The following is a 15,335-nucleotide window of genomic DNA, read 5'->3' as shown; positions in this document are numbered from 1 at the left end:
CATGTTGAACAAGAAATGATCAATTTTCTCCCTCCTCAGTGAGAGTAATTCTGCGGGTGAAGTAAGTCCGAAAGTAAAAAACCCGGGAATTTCTGATTGTGCTCTGATGAAAAGCAACTGAGCTTAGTTCAAGATTGGAACTGCAGCTGTTGGTGACTACACCCATGACATCCTGAGTTCAACTTTCTGAGTCATCATTGTAAAGGAACAGGGGTCCCAGGGAGCTAAGTCATGGTCCTCCAGGAACCATTAACATGTTAATCTTCAGCCACTTCCATTCAGACTGTAAAATGTCAGACCCGTGAAACAATGAACTATGGACTCAGAGAATGAAAGGAAACTAGTGCTACTTCCTTTTTTACTCATAGCATCCAATAAATAGTTCTTTTTTTCTCTTGGTTCCTCACATTGAATGCCCATTATTTTACATTTTTATAAATATCTGTTAGTTTCTCTAAATTGCCATTCTTTTTTCTCCTATCCATATTCTACCTAACACATAATCTCAGGAATCAGATAGCATGTTCTTGTTAAAGGCCCTACTTAATTCCCCTGATTGTAATTTTTTGAGAATGAAGACCAGAGATTTTATTTGTGTTAAGTTACTTCAAATGCTAATAGGTTAATTTATAATGATTAAAATTTATCATATTGGGCTTCCCTGGTGGTGCAGTAGTTGGGAATCTGCCTGCCAATGTGGGGAACACGGGTTCGAGCCCTGGTCTGGGAAGATACCACATGCCATGGAGCAACTAAGCCCGTGTGCCACAACTACTGAGGCTGCAGTCTAGAGCCTGTGAGCCACAACTACTGAGCCTGTGCACCACAACTACTGAAGCCCACACGCCTAGAGCCTGTGCTCCACAACAGGAGAAGCCACCGCAATGAGAAGCCCGTGCACCGCAACGAAGAGTAGCTCCCACTTGCCTCAACTAGAGAAAGCCAGCGTGCAGCAATGAAGACCCAGCATAACCAAAAAAAAAATTAAAAAATAAATTTTAAAATATGATCACATTGTACACTTTTTGTACCCTGCATAAGTTCTAATATATAAAAAGCACATAGTTAAGGCTCAGCTTTAAAGATATTAAAAATTGAATCTGCTTATTCAAGTGTAATGATTGAACTGAAGATCTTAAAATAATTTAATCTCTTCCAAGCCTTCTCAAAAAAGATATTTTCTCCAAGATTTCTTATACATAGGATAACTTATCCATCTCTACCCCACCCTTATCCCTCCTATGTCAAGTTTATCTGCCTTTGAAAACTTTATCTTGCCTTCTTCAGGATATATGATTACTTGACACTCTTTTTTGATCCCAATGTTATATACTGTTTTCCTTAGATATTTAATCATGTCTCAGATATATTTTCATGGTCATATGTAAGCTCCTGAGAGATCTGAGGAAAACTATACATTCCCTTCTAAAGAGTAAATACATGGCTCAGATATTTTTTCACACATGTTTTTGAGGATCAGCCATGTATGCCCATTTACTCATATCCTTTCAGAAGAGGTTTCCAGTACCTGTTAGGAAGGATAGATGGTCACTTATATCTCTTTGGCCTCTGAAGTAATATGGAATGCAGGTGGTGGTTGGGAGAGCAATGTTGACATAGTAGTGATAGGGCAAACATTGGTACCCAAGGAATACTTTCCTTTCTTTAGGGATATAACTAATAAATACAAATGGCTTTAAAGGAGTTTCATCCAGAGTTTACCACAAATAGAAAAACAAACAAACAAACAAACAAAAACCAACAACAATGCTCTTTTGCCATGTTAATTGAGGCTAATCTAAATTCTCCCTAGTTAAACACTTTTCTTCCACTGGAACATTCTCTAGCGATTCCTTAAGAGAAAAACATACTAAAAGAGATTAATCCTGGGAAATCTGAAACTTGAAAAAAATTATTAGCACTGAAAGGAGGGCCTGAGTGTTTCTAAGGTAAATTGCTTATCTCATAATTTTTTTATAAACCTGCATTAGTGCCAGGATGTAGATGCCATAATGATTTCTTTACTGTGTACCTGTTTTCCTTTCCTCATAGACTGAATAACTATGCTAAAGGAGACTAAAACCACAGAACTCAAATAAGATGCATAGAAAGTTCAATAATATACACACTCTTACATAATTATAAAAACAAATTCTAATGCTAAATATAATTTTTGTTTACAATATTTGTCATTTGGGATTATCTGTTTATATCAATTGGTATATATAATTAAGCAGGAAACACCTGAAACTTCTTTCATAAAAAGAGTAAGTTTTAATTTGTGCTGTCAATGAACTTTCACAGCTTCCAATATATAGAAGTATCCAGGAATCAGGGGAGGAAAGATAATTATGAGAAATTGTGATAAGAAACAATCAGTAAATGCAATCTTTAATTCATTGCAAAACTCTGGAAGCTTTAGGTAAATAACACTCAGCACTCAGAGTTTTGGAAATGCCTGTTGAACAAGTGACAACTTGATTGGTTTTAAGCTTGTAGAATGAATTTGTCATCTAAAATAGAAGAGAGTATAAAATATTAGCCGCCCAAACAACTACCATTATTAGAAAATCATAATGAAACAAACTGCTTATCTGAAATGAAAAATTATTTTTTAGAAATAGTGAATTTAAGTTTTTCATTGTACAATCATGTAAATATATTTACTCATCTAACATAGTTTCTGAGATATAGCAGGCAAAAAATGTATTTATCTTATCCAGGCCAATGAATGAATTACAGTTTATATGCCTTTAAAATTTCTCATTCTATTTATGTTTATTTTTAGTTTTTTATGATATCATTAAAATATAATTTAAAAAAATAGCTCTTCCACTGCACAGCAAAGGAAACCATAAACAAAACAAAAAGATAACCCACTGAATGGGAGAAAATATTTGCAAATGATATGACTGAGAAGGGATTAATCTCCAAAATATACAAACAGCTCATACAGCTCAATATCAAAAAAACACAAATAACCCAATCAAAAAATGGGCGGAAAATCTAAATAGACATGTCTCCAAAGAAGACATGCAGATGGCCAAAAAGCACATGAAAAAGTGCTCAACATTGCTATTTATTACAGAAATATAAATCAAAGCTACAATGAGGTATCACCTCACACCAGTCAGAATGGCCATCAAAAAAATCTACAAACAATAAATTCTGGAGGGGGTGTGGAGAAAAGGGAACCTACACTGTTGGTGGGAATGTAAATTGGTAAGCCACTATGGAGAACAGTATGGAGGTTTCTTAGAAAAGTAAAAATAGAGCTACCATATGATCCAGCAATCCCACTCCTGGGCATATATTCAGAGAAAACCATAATTCGAAAAGATGCATTGCATGCACCCTAATGATCACTGCAGTACTATTTACAATAGCCAAGACATGGAAGCAACCTAAATGTCCATCGACAGATGAATGAATAAAGAAGATGTGGTACACATATATAATGGAATATTACTCAGCATTAAAAAAAGAATGAAATAATGTCATTTACAGCAACATGGAGGGGCCTAGAGATTAACATACCAAGTGAATTAAGTCAGACAAAGAAAGACAAATATCATATGATATCACTTATATGTAGAATCTAAAAAGAGATACAAATGAACTTATTTACAAAACAGAAACCGACTTACAGACTTAGAAAACAAATTTATGGTTACCAAAGGGGAAAGGTTGTAGGGAGGGATAAATTAGGAGTTTGGGATTACATATACACATTACTCTATATAAAATAGATAATTAAGAAGGACCTACTTGTATAGCACAAGGAACTCTACTCAGTCCTCTGTAATAATCTATATGAGAAAAGAATCTGAAAAGGAATAGATATATGTATATGTGTAACTGATTCACTTTGCTGTACACCTGATACAAACACAACATTGTAAATCAACTATACGCCAATACAAAATAAAAATTTAAAGAAAAATAGCCCTTCTACTTCCAGCCACAATGGATTAACATTGGATTAATCCTCCCACCTGAAACAACTTAAAAAAATAAAATAGTCAAAATGTATTAAATGATGGTTTTCCGCTAACTAAATATTGGTCTGTGAAGAGCAGTGATCCCATAAGGACGGGAAACAAGAGTTCAGCCCTACATTCCGATTTGCTCCAGCACACTGACTGAAGGGAGTTTCCACATTCAGATTCAGGAAGAGGAGGTTCTGGAATTGCCCAGTGGTCTCCCTGAGTTTAGGAAAAAACACATTGTCTGCAGAGGCCAGGGTAGCTAGAGTATGCACGGTTAACAGAGTAGAGAGCTATACAGAAAGAGAGATCCAGAAATCTTCAGATGGCCCTCAAGTCTTCAGCCTAATACTGATCAGTACATATACAGGAGAAAAGTACCCAAGTTTGGGTAAAGAACCACCTTAAAGGGCTAGAGGGGAATAACACTTAGAACACATGTAAAGCTGTGAATATTTTCTTGTCCCTAAATTGTAAAAACCTCCATTCACGGTGCATTAAGCAGAGTAGTCAGAAAGTTTTTTTCTCAGTACTGGGAAAAAATTAACCATAGGATAAACATTTCTCTGATTCTGTCTAACAAAGCTTGACAGTGAGATAACAAAATACAAAGTTGTTTCCAAGTAATTAAACTGCAACTCAGAACAGAGCTCAATGTTATTTACAGGAATACAACATATTCAGCACATAAGAAGGTAAGATTCATAATATCAGGCATTCAAATAAAAATGATAAGGTCTGCAAAAAACAGTAAAATATAACATAATAAGAAGAATCCAAATGACACAGAAATGACACAGAAAATAGAATTAACAAACTAAACTAAAATTAAACTAAAATTTTAACTGCATTCATAAACTAAACTAAAATTTTAAACTAAAATTTAAACTAAAATTTTAACTGCATTCATAAACTAAACTAAAATTTTAAATTAAAATTTAAACTAAAATTTTAACTGCACTCATATGTTCAAGAATCTAGAGAAAATATTGAATGTGTTAAATAGAGAAAGAAGATAGAGACTCAAACTGAGTTTCTAGAGATGTAAACAACATTATTTGAGATGAAAAATACACTAGATGGGATTATAAACACATTGGACATAGAAGAAAAGATAAGTAAATTTGAAGATATAATGATAGAAACTATGTAAATTGAAACAGAAAAAAACTAAAAATATTAGTATTTTTCTTTTACTATTTTTGACTGTGGTAAAATAGATATACCACGAAATTTGCAATCTTAACTATTTTTAAGTGTACAACTCAGTGGTATTAATTACATTTATATTTTTGTGCAATCATCACCACTATCTATTTCCAAAATTTTTAATTACTCCAAACAGGAACTTTGTATCCATTAAGCAATAACTCACCATTCATCCCTTCCTCCAGACTCTGGTAACCTCTATTCTCCTTTCTTTTTCTATGAATTTGCCTATTGTAGATATCCCATGTAAGTGAAATTATATACTATTTGTTTTTTTGTGTGTGTCTGGCTTATTTCACTTAGCATAATGTTTTCAAAATCATTCATGTAGCATGAATCAGAAGTTCATTCATTTTATTGTCACGTATATTTCAAATTGGTTGCACAAAGAAGAGTGAGTAGGCATTTGATATTTTGATATAATCATTTTGATTCATTTCCTGGGATACTTTGAAGTTTATTCCTAAAAGAACTTTAAAAATATTACCAATATTTTGCAACAAACACTACTATTCTGGAGACTCACCCAATTTATGAGATTTACTCCATTTTTAAGCCTTGTGAAGTAAGGAATGAGATGATGTTTAGATTACAGGATTATTACAGGATTAAAGGATGGGATAGATGTTGGTAATAAACATGAATTGGAGAGACAGAATGAGGTTGGCAGCAGGGTGGTGGTGGCACTGAGGGTGTGGTACAGTTGAAGTGGGTCAATGGCACTCTATGCTTGGTAATAAAAACACCACAGTATATCAGTGCTGTATTGATGGATACTTTTACATTCCTGATGTTGAAATAGCTTAATCAACAACATGTAATATTTATTCAGTCTAGAGAGTATGCTATCATCACATTTTGATTGAGGAATTCCTTGCAGTAAGTCTGTGTCTCCCCAGGCACCTGTGGTCTATCAGGTGGAGCAAGTGAGACAGAAATATTACAGCACTGGGACTCCTAGTATGGATCATGGACCTCTTGTTTTTAAAATAATTTTAAAAATGGCTGTTCCAACTAAGAAAGAACATAGAATCACAAAGGAAGGCCTGAAGAGAGATGAACATAGCAGATTTGACATGCATCCAGTGCTTTTTGTTATTGCTTTTGAAAAGAAGAAAAGTGGAAATGACTAGGGTGCCCTCATCCTATTGGTAGCTGAATCCTAGGCTCTGGTTCTACACAGCACCTGCCACTTGAACTGAAGACAGGGAGAGAAGGGTAATGGGAAGACTGGGCTCCTAGAGATGATATATCACACCAAGAAAGCAGTCACTGAGGATCTCAGAGACCCAAGAGAGGTGGTCTAGCATAAAGAGAACTCTCTGGAATAACTTGCATCCTTTCTTCATTTTGGTGAGATTTAATATCCAGAAACAAAGACTTCAATAGTCACTCCATGTCTTGAATTCAGATTTCTCCAAATGCAGATGGTAACAATCAAATAATTATAGTATTGGCATATTTCTATTAAAAAATATAATGCATTTAAACGTATTTTTGTTTGGGGACTTCCCTGGTGGTAAGACTGTGCTCCCAACACAGGGGGCCCAGGTTCGATCCCTGGTCAGAGACCTAGATCCTGCATGCTGCAACTAAAGATCCTGCACGGCACAACGAAGATCCTGCGTGCCAGAACTAAGACCTGGTGCAGCCAAATAAACAAATAATTTTTTTTAAAAAGCATTTTTTGTTTTGAAAAAGACAACTCTGCAAATTAAGTTTTCTGAGTTACATGTTTTAGATGGTAAACAAGAAAAAAGTGGCTAAAGACAGCCTTTATTGAGAATAGATAAGTTGGACTGTAATATAATTTTTAGATCATGTCTACATATCAAAAATAAATTTATTAATTTTAATCAATATTATTATTCTACTTATTTAATTTATACCAATAAACAAGATTTTTTTGAAAACCCTATTCTGAGTACTTCCCTTTCCTTTTCATATTGTCTCTCCTGTCCCACCCCCCACCCCTTGTTTTTGGCAAGAATGTTTATTTTACTTTTTTTTCTTCTATTAAGTAGAGATGTTTGATTCAGTTGAAATCTGTATTAAAAGTTTGTGACAGTGAATTTAGTAAGCCAACAATTCCTAAAGAATCTGTAGCATATCTACTATTTGGTTAGATTGCTAGGTGTTCTGGGAATAAACAAAACCTTTTCAGCTTGGCTTTTTTCCTCTAGTAGTTTGTCATCTGTCCAATTATCATTATCATTGAATGGGTTTTTTTTCTTATAACTTTATTTATCTATTCTTGGCTCCGTTGGGTTTTTGTTGCTATGTGCGGGCTCTCTCCAGTTGCAGCGAGCGTGGGGCTACTCTTCCTTGTGGTACGCAGGCTTCTCATTGTGGTGGCTTCTCTTGTAGTGGAGTACCAGCTCTAGGCGTGTGGGCTCAGTAGTTGTGGCTCGCAGGCTCTAGAGCACAGGCTCAGTAGTTGTGGTGCATGGGCTTAGTTGCACCACAGCATGTGGGATTTTCCCAGACCAGGGCTGAAACCCATGTCCTTTGCATAGGCAGGCAGATTCTTAACCACTGCACCAACTGGGAAGTCCCTCAATTATGTTTTGAATTTGAATGATGTAGATAACTAAGATCAGGAAATTAATTCTTAGGAAGGAATAAGTTAGTGTTATGAAAGCTATAGTTTAATACAAAAACAATTTTCTATTTCATAGATTATTATTTTTAAATTTAGCAATACTGTTTATAGTAGAAGATTCTAGGCAAAATAGTTGTACAATCAATAAGCAAATGAAACCTAGAGTTACAGACAACCAATCAGACCAGCAAGCACTACCTGATGGCATAATCCATTTGAACAGGACCACATTTCCCAAAGAGGTTTAGATCTAGTCATTGGAGATAAAACAAATGCTTAAAGATGTTGGACTGTACCTTTAAACACAGAAAACAAAACTTGTACAAGTCAGCATACCTAATAGAGGACGGAACCAAATAGTAGTATATATGCCATTGAAGCTCTCTAATAAGATTGTATAGTTACCTGAAGAAGACAAATTTGGCTTCCCAATAACCATTCAAATTGTTAAAAGTAAATATTTTAAAGTTTTACATCTGTAATGTTAATTATCTGTATTTACATTAATAGTTTTCCAACTCTGTTGATCCCTAAGGATATTTTATACCATTTTATTAACCCATAGGCCCCAAATTAAAATTTCACACTCCAATACATTTTCAGAGATTATTCACCCTTCAGTTTAAGTATTAGATAAAATATAGATTATATGTCTTGAAATAATCATGCGCTAGAATGATGAGTATAAAAGAATCCTAAAAATGTTTTATGAAAGGTTAAAAAACTTTGCAATATCTCAAAATTGACACAATTATTCACCTCTGACGTAAATATTATGCTTTTACACATAATAAAATATGACTCTCTGGGCTGTATGTTTCCTGCTTGGGTTCTGCCCTTTGTATTTAATGTTATCACAATTATACAAAGTCATTTTGTGACTAATTTCCAGAGCACTGAGTCACAGTGTGGCTGTTACTTATCTTTTCTTTTTTTTCTGCACAGCACTGCTCCTGACCCTCATTTTTCCATTAATACTCATACAAATGAGTGCTTTCCATAATTAATTTTTTGTTTCATTATAGTTCTGTGGTTGTGTACGTCTATACTATGTGCTTTCTTTACTACCAGAAGCTAAATTTAATATCATTTTATAAGCAACAAGAATATGACAGTACATCATATAGGTATGTAATCTATTGCTTTAATTTACGTAATTGTACTATATATAGTGCAATCCTATCTATTCTTATTTTAGTATATTTAGAATATGAGCGTTTGTTTTTGGAGACTTGTCAAATATTTTCTTACAGAGATTAGTTAATGCTGGCAAGAACTATTTAGACTACAAGGATTCTAATGTTTGTACCTTATTTTGAATATCACCAATTAATGACAATGAAAGAAGTTTCTTTAAACATAAGGCTGCCAGACAGTCTCTTTATTATATTTCTTTATATGTTACTAAATAATGTTTAAAGGTTAAAAAAAAATCTTCAGAAAATTCCAATTAAAGACACAATTAGTAAAGAACTGCCACTACAAGCTTAAAATTATAAACAAGGCTACATCTCACCAACTTTTTATGTTCATGGTCTTAAAAGCATAATCCTATACTGCATATATATTTGCTTAAAACTAAATGGAAAATCCTGAGAATTTAGTTTAGCATTGCAATGAGTCTGTTTACAGAGAAGGGTCGATTTTCATTGTAGGGTTACAGACAATGGTCCTCCCCTACAAGCTTTTGCCTCTCAGCACCCTGGTTCCCCCCGCCCCCCGCCAAGGAAAAGAAATAAAAGTTACTTCTCATGGGCTAGAAAGTATATTGCCAAGTACTCACGAGTAAAATCTCTGAAGAAAGTTCTTGGAAAGATTTTTTCAAAGCGGAGTTGAGGTCATTTTGTTTTCCCTTCCAGGCATTGAAGAGAGGATTTATCTTTTCTACTTCTTCTTTTAAATAGATCAGGAAACTGGGGAGTGAAGAATAATGAAAGAAATGCAATCTGATCCTGCCAGCAGTGAAAGGGCGAGGTAAGAATTTGACTTTTATCCAGCTCAATGTCGCTCCCGTCTGTTGGAGCAAAGAGGAGCCTCAGAGCCGGTCTCAAAGATCACCCACAGCTGGGAATAGCCAGGCTTCCTGTTTAGGTCACTCCAACTCTGTTTAGGCCAATTTCGCCAAATTATTCAAAAGCCTTTTCAATTATGAAGGAAACAGAAACAGGAATCAGCTTACACTAAGATTTCAGAATTACTATTTTTTCATAACTATTTCTTTTACTTTCCAGGATTCTTTGTAATCAGTTAAAAAAAAAAACACTGTTTCCCCCCAGAGCTATATACTTTTTAAATATATTTGTCATCATGTAGTTACTTAATAAAGTGAACCTTTTTTTTTTTTGCAGTTTATTTCTTCTTCAAATTATTTCATCCATATTGTCAACATGTTTGTGAAAACCACCTGAGGGCTATTGAAATTCCCTTTGATTAGAGAGGCAATGCAATGTATTGCCTGTTGCAGAATGTCAGGCTGTAAACCCTGCCTCAGCTACTTACTAGCTTTGTAATTTTGGTCAATTATTTAAACTCTCTGTGCCCCAGTTTCTTTTTCCCTAAAATAATGATAAAAGTTCCTAAGTTTGATAAAAGTAGTAAATGGATTAATACATATAATATATATACATATAAATAGACATATAAAGCACTTAGTCCTCAACACATAGCAAACCTTCAATAAATGTTAACTATCATGTTTATTGCTGTTGTTTATATCATAGTTATTATTTTACATGATATGTAAATATTTAAAGGCATCACTCACTTTGCTCTGCTCTAGGTCACTATTGCTGAAGTTAACCCTTAGTATTTCGGTAATGGAATTATGGCCATATCAGGCTAAGATCACTAGAGATTTTGTAAGATGGCAGAATCTTCTTTGCCATGATGGCTGAAGTCATTTGATCGGAAAATCCATCAGTTTCTTGTTTTTTCCATCTCTGATTGTCTTCATATCTTCAACTTTTCTTGCTTCCTTCCTTTGACCTCTGGGTAAGGGGTTGTTACCGAGTCCAGGCTCATACTGCTCGCCTCAGGACAGGCCAATAAATCAAGAGATAGGCTGTTGGGGCAAGGAATAGCGACTTTATTCAGAAAGCCAGCAGGCAGAGAAGATGGTAGACTCCTGTACCAACGAACCATCTTGCCTGAGTTAGAATTCAGGCTTCTTTTATACTAAAGGGGAGGGAGGAAAGTCAAACCTTTCCTGGTTCCCATCAGCCTCTGGAGAGGCTGTGTTAATTTCTACCTCTCTGCAGTCATTCACAGGTGGGCCTAGTCAGGATGTTTTCTTGTGAGCTAAACAAAAGTATTTTAGTTTAATGCTCATTACCTGGGAGGCAGGGTTCCCAGAGATGGGCCATTATGTATAATTTAAGCTTATAGGCAACATTCCTTTAGTGATTACCTTGTAATAGAATACAAAGGTCCTTCCCTATTACAGGGTAACTTTTCCTCTTGTGTGTTTTTACTATTTATTGAATAATTCTTAGGTGTCTGGCACATAAATTACCTCATTTAATTCTCACAGCCAGCTTGTGAAGAAAGCCCTCTCTGCATGACCATTTCACCATTTCATGGGTTTAAGAAGGTTAGGTATAGTTTGTGGAGCTCTGATTCAAATCATGTAGTCTGACTTCAGAGCACAGATACTTAAATACTCTTCTATGTTTCTTTCTCACCCATGTTCTGGATTTCATACCACAACAAAATTTTGCTGTGTGTTGAAACTTTATTTTTAACAAAGTTAAAAGCAGTCCTTCCCCAGGCCTAGTTCAAGAACTTTGCTGCATAATTATTACCCCTTACCTGTTGCAACTCAAGCATATTCAGTGTTCCCTTCTTGCTCAGATTGTTGAGGAAAGTTGCCTGTTCTTGGACTGGAGTGGACATTGATTCATTTTTTTGGCCAATCTGCAGGCTCTACTAAGGTAGTGGTAAGCTCAGCAAATCAGATTTCCTTTTTGGAAACTTGTACTAAGAGCTATCGATAAAAGTATACAGTGCCAGGCTCTTAACTAAAAAGCCAAGATAGAGCAAGTGCTGACATCCAAAATGGTGTGCGCCAGATGATTATGTGGAGAAAGCTAGGTGAGAGTGAATGGTGAAAGGGCTGAATGAAAGAGGGCGTGTAACTGAGACAGAAAGAGGAAGAGGGCGTGTAACCTCTGAGACAGAAAGAGGGAAAGAATGAAAGCAAGAGCAAGACTGAGAGATGAGATGAGAGACGAGGAAGTGATGCCTGAGCTCTACAGTAACAGTCCTTCCCAGGCCTAGTTCAAGTTTTTCTAAGTACTCAAGAACAACCCTTTTTTCCCCCTAAGGTCATTTAAGAAATCTCTTTTTCTTACTATGTAAAGAACCCTATTTGAAAGAGCCACAACTGAGCTGAAATTATTTTCTCAAAGATCATTGATTTCATATTTAAGTTGCACTTGACATCAGTGAAGACTTTTTACCGTTTTATTTCCAGGTAATTTACACACACTTGGGTATTCTTGTGCTGAAGAGAATGTGGGAAATTGACGTAAGCTATTGTTAAGGTAAGACAACCTGATGCTGTCACTTAAGGGCTCTGTGAACTCAGCTTTTCCCTCCCTGAGGCTTGCGTGAGCTCCTTTTTGAGGTTTTATTACTAGTTTGTCTATCTTATTGTGTACAACTCTAAGTCTAAATTATTTGGATAAAAAGATTTTCTCACCAACAACTTGACTATGTGCCATCGTATCTTAAAGTTCTTTGCATCTAATCATTATGTGGATGTTCCAAGTACCCACCTAATACTAAATAAACACTCTCCTTTTCATTTCTCACCATACTCTGTCAATTTTGTCTTTCCAACACTCACACAATTCAAATAACATTTCAGATTTTTATGAGCTTTATGAGAAGTTCATGAGTTTTATGATTCTATATTTTTCATTTTCCTGCCAGATGATGTGCATGTCCCACATAAAGGTAACTCTTTAAAATTGGATCACAATAAAGATGACCCACAAAGGAGACAAAATAAATCCTTTCTTCATAAAAACCCCATAGATATTGGGATAGTTTGTTATCAAGCATAACTTAGGAAGAGATAAATAATATACTCCCTACCCCCTTACCTTCTTCCCTTAAAGATGTGTTATATTGACCACATATATATTATTATGCTATGTAACCCTGGACCCCATACCCTCAGTCCCCCTGGTGTCCTGAGTTCCTTTTGACCCTATGCACTTCACTGTAGTATATGAAGTAATTTGGGTGGAATGCTTTCTGGAAATTTACTGATGTTAAGCAGCAGTATAAACAAAATTAAGCAACAATCAATTTCAAATATGTTGCAGATTAAAGTTTATTCTTGTTAAGTAATATAGTAATAACAAAAGGGTTTTCAGAACTTTTACAGTCACAAGCAAGCTGACTCCATCTGTAGGAAAACTCCTCAAATTAGGTTAAATCTTTACATGGAACTCAAAATAAATACACACATGCAAATTGAGTACTGGAATCATCATGTTATTTTTGTTTTCTCTAATTCATATTTCTTATTAATAAGATATCCCTTGCCCAGTTTAAAATGAGAATGATTTTTGAAAGTAGTGGTAATATGTGAGACCATGAAGTCATGATTGAGGGTTACTCAGCCCTCTCAGGAGCGTCTCCACAGGAATCTCTGTTAATTATTTGCATTATTAACAGGTGGACATCTTGAGTAAGTGATTTTCCTTCATTAGGCAAAATATATTGACTAAGAGAGTTGGGAAGCCTAATCATTGTATCATCTGTGTTTAGGCATTGCACTTCACAATAAATTATTGCTACTTATTGATATTAAAAAAATACATCATGTCTCAAACAGAGGAAAAATAAAATAAGTTGAATTCTTAGCTATTTCCTTATGGTTTTCTAGAATTAGATAGTCTATTAGATGGCCTGGTATATTACTTTGAAACTTCATTTTAATTAATGTTTTTTTTCCCCTAATCTTTTTTAGTTTGTTTAACTCCTTCAGTGAGAACTTGGAAAGTATATCTCTTGTTTCTTCCTGTCCCTACCTAACTCTATGTGGAAGGTAAAAATCTGGACAGGGCCTTCTTGCCCAGCTTGCTTTTTCATCCTTTCTGGAGACTTTCTTAGAGAGAAAAAATGTCCAGATAGAAAAGGTAACCTCCTGTGAGATGCAATTTGATAAGCAGTGAGAAAAAGTCTCACATTTCCCAATGTCTTATTCCAGGTTCTACCATATGTGAAATGCACCCAATAATGAAAAATGCATTTGTCTGCTCACCGTATAGTCTTTTAAAGTTCAAGTTTTGTTAGGAGAATGATAAAGTCATTATGTACCAAAAACTATTTTGTTATTTAAATATTTTAACTAAATGAACTAATTTGATTTTTGTAACAACTCTATGATAGTACTCAGAGTGTCTAAATAACTTACAAATAGTAAGTCCAACTCCAGAAGCCTTGAGCCTAACAATTATGCCATTCATAATTGTTGTCTCACTACATTTTTTTAAGACCAAGGTGGATCCCTTTTTCATTACAGCATGGATGGGATCATTACAGATGCATAAAACCTTGGTTGGGTGAACACAAACAAAGAGAGAAGAGGCCATGGAAAGGAGAAGCAAAAATAAATTCACAGTCCTGAGAATAAATTCACAGTCCTGTTCCTGAGGGAGATTAACCACTGCTGAGCTCACCTGAGTTTCAGTAAATACTCTTTCTTTAGGAAATCTGCCTGGAGACTCCCTTCAAAGAAAGTCCAATCTCAGATAACAATGGAAGGGAGTAATCTTAATTTTTATAATTTCTACCTGCTTGCTTGTGCATTCGAATGTCAAGACTTGAAGTTTATACATTCGACAACTTTGCGTTTTATCCTTTAATCTAGACTTTAATTGCTTTATTTATTTTCTAGATTTAAAACTGGTTTTAGGCTTTTAGTTTTCCGGTCCTTTTAATTATTTTGTAATACTATTATTCTTAATCATTCTTCTGATTTATATTACTAGTACTATTAATCCCATATTTAACTAGTTTTATTACTTTTAGTGTTATTTTAGTTCTCATTTTTATGGAAGTGTCTATCTTAAGTATTATTATTGGTACTATATTGATGAAGATATAATGTATGATGCCCATGTGTGTCAATATAGTACGGTGTAAACCAGGGAAGTTGGGACTTTATTCCCTTCAAGTTGATACAGCAGCAAGCTCTCAATTCCCTAAGATGGACTATCCTCCGTTAACCGAAGTAGGGCTCAGTGACTCTAAGATTACCTCATTGAATAATTTGATAGGCCTACGGAAGAAAATTATTTCCAACCACTGACTTACCTATACTGCCAGGACAGACACTGGCAAGTTGCATGAAAAGTCTATCTTCTCACAGCACATACTTTCATTCTGAACCTCCCAGAAAGACTGCTTGTATGGATAGGTAAGTTTTATTCCAGTCTCTACTACCAACATACACATATTAATTTACTACTTTTTATTCACTGTGTTTGAGGAGTAGTTACTTATACCGTAAATCACCTCTTATT

The 15,335-nt window shown here is 34.9% G+C and overlaps 1 protein-coding gene across 3 annotated transcripts in view; it reads right to left on the bottom strand.

Annotated features, from left to right (window-relative positions):
* The window catches only part of TFPI (tissue factor pathway inhibitor), a 66,936-nt gene extending 57,084 nt beyond the window's left edge, over window positions 1-9,852 (bottom strand). For all 3 annotated transcript variants that reach the window (XM_060106259.1, XM_060106258.1, XM_060106260.1), the window contains exon 1: window positions 9,581-9,852. The gene's annotated coding sequence lies outside the window, so the exon portion shown is untranslated. The remainder of the gene's footprint in view (window positions 1-9,580) is intronic.
* Window positions 9,853-15,335: the final 5,483 nt, after the last annotated feature.

The sequence above is a fragment of the Mesoplodon densirostris genome, chromosome 8 (genome assembly GCF_025265405.1).
Source record: "Mesoplodon densirostris isolate mMesDen1 chromosome 8, mMesDen1 primary haplotype, whole genome shotgun sequence".
NCBI classification, from domain to species: Eukaryota; Metazoa; Chordata; class Mammalia; order Artiodactyla; family Ziphiidae; genus Mesoplodon; species Mesoplodon densirostris.
This window is presented reverse-complemented; position numbering and strand designations above follow the sequence as displayed.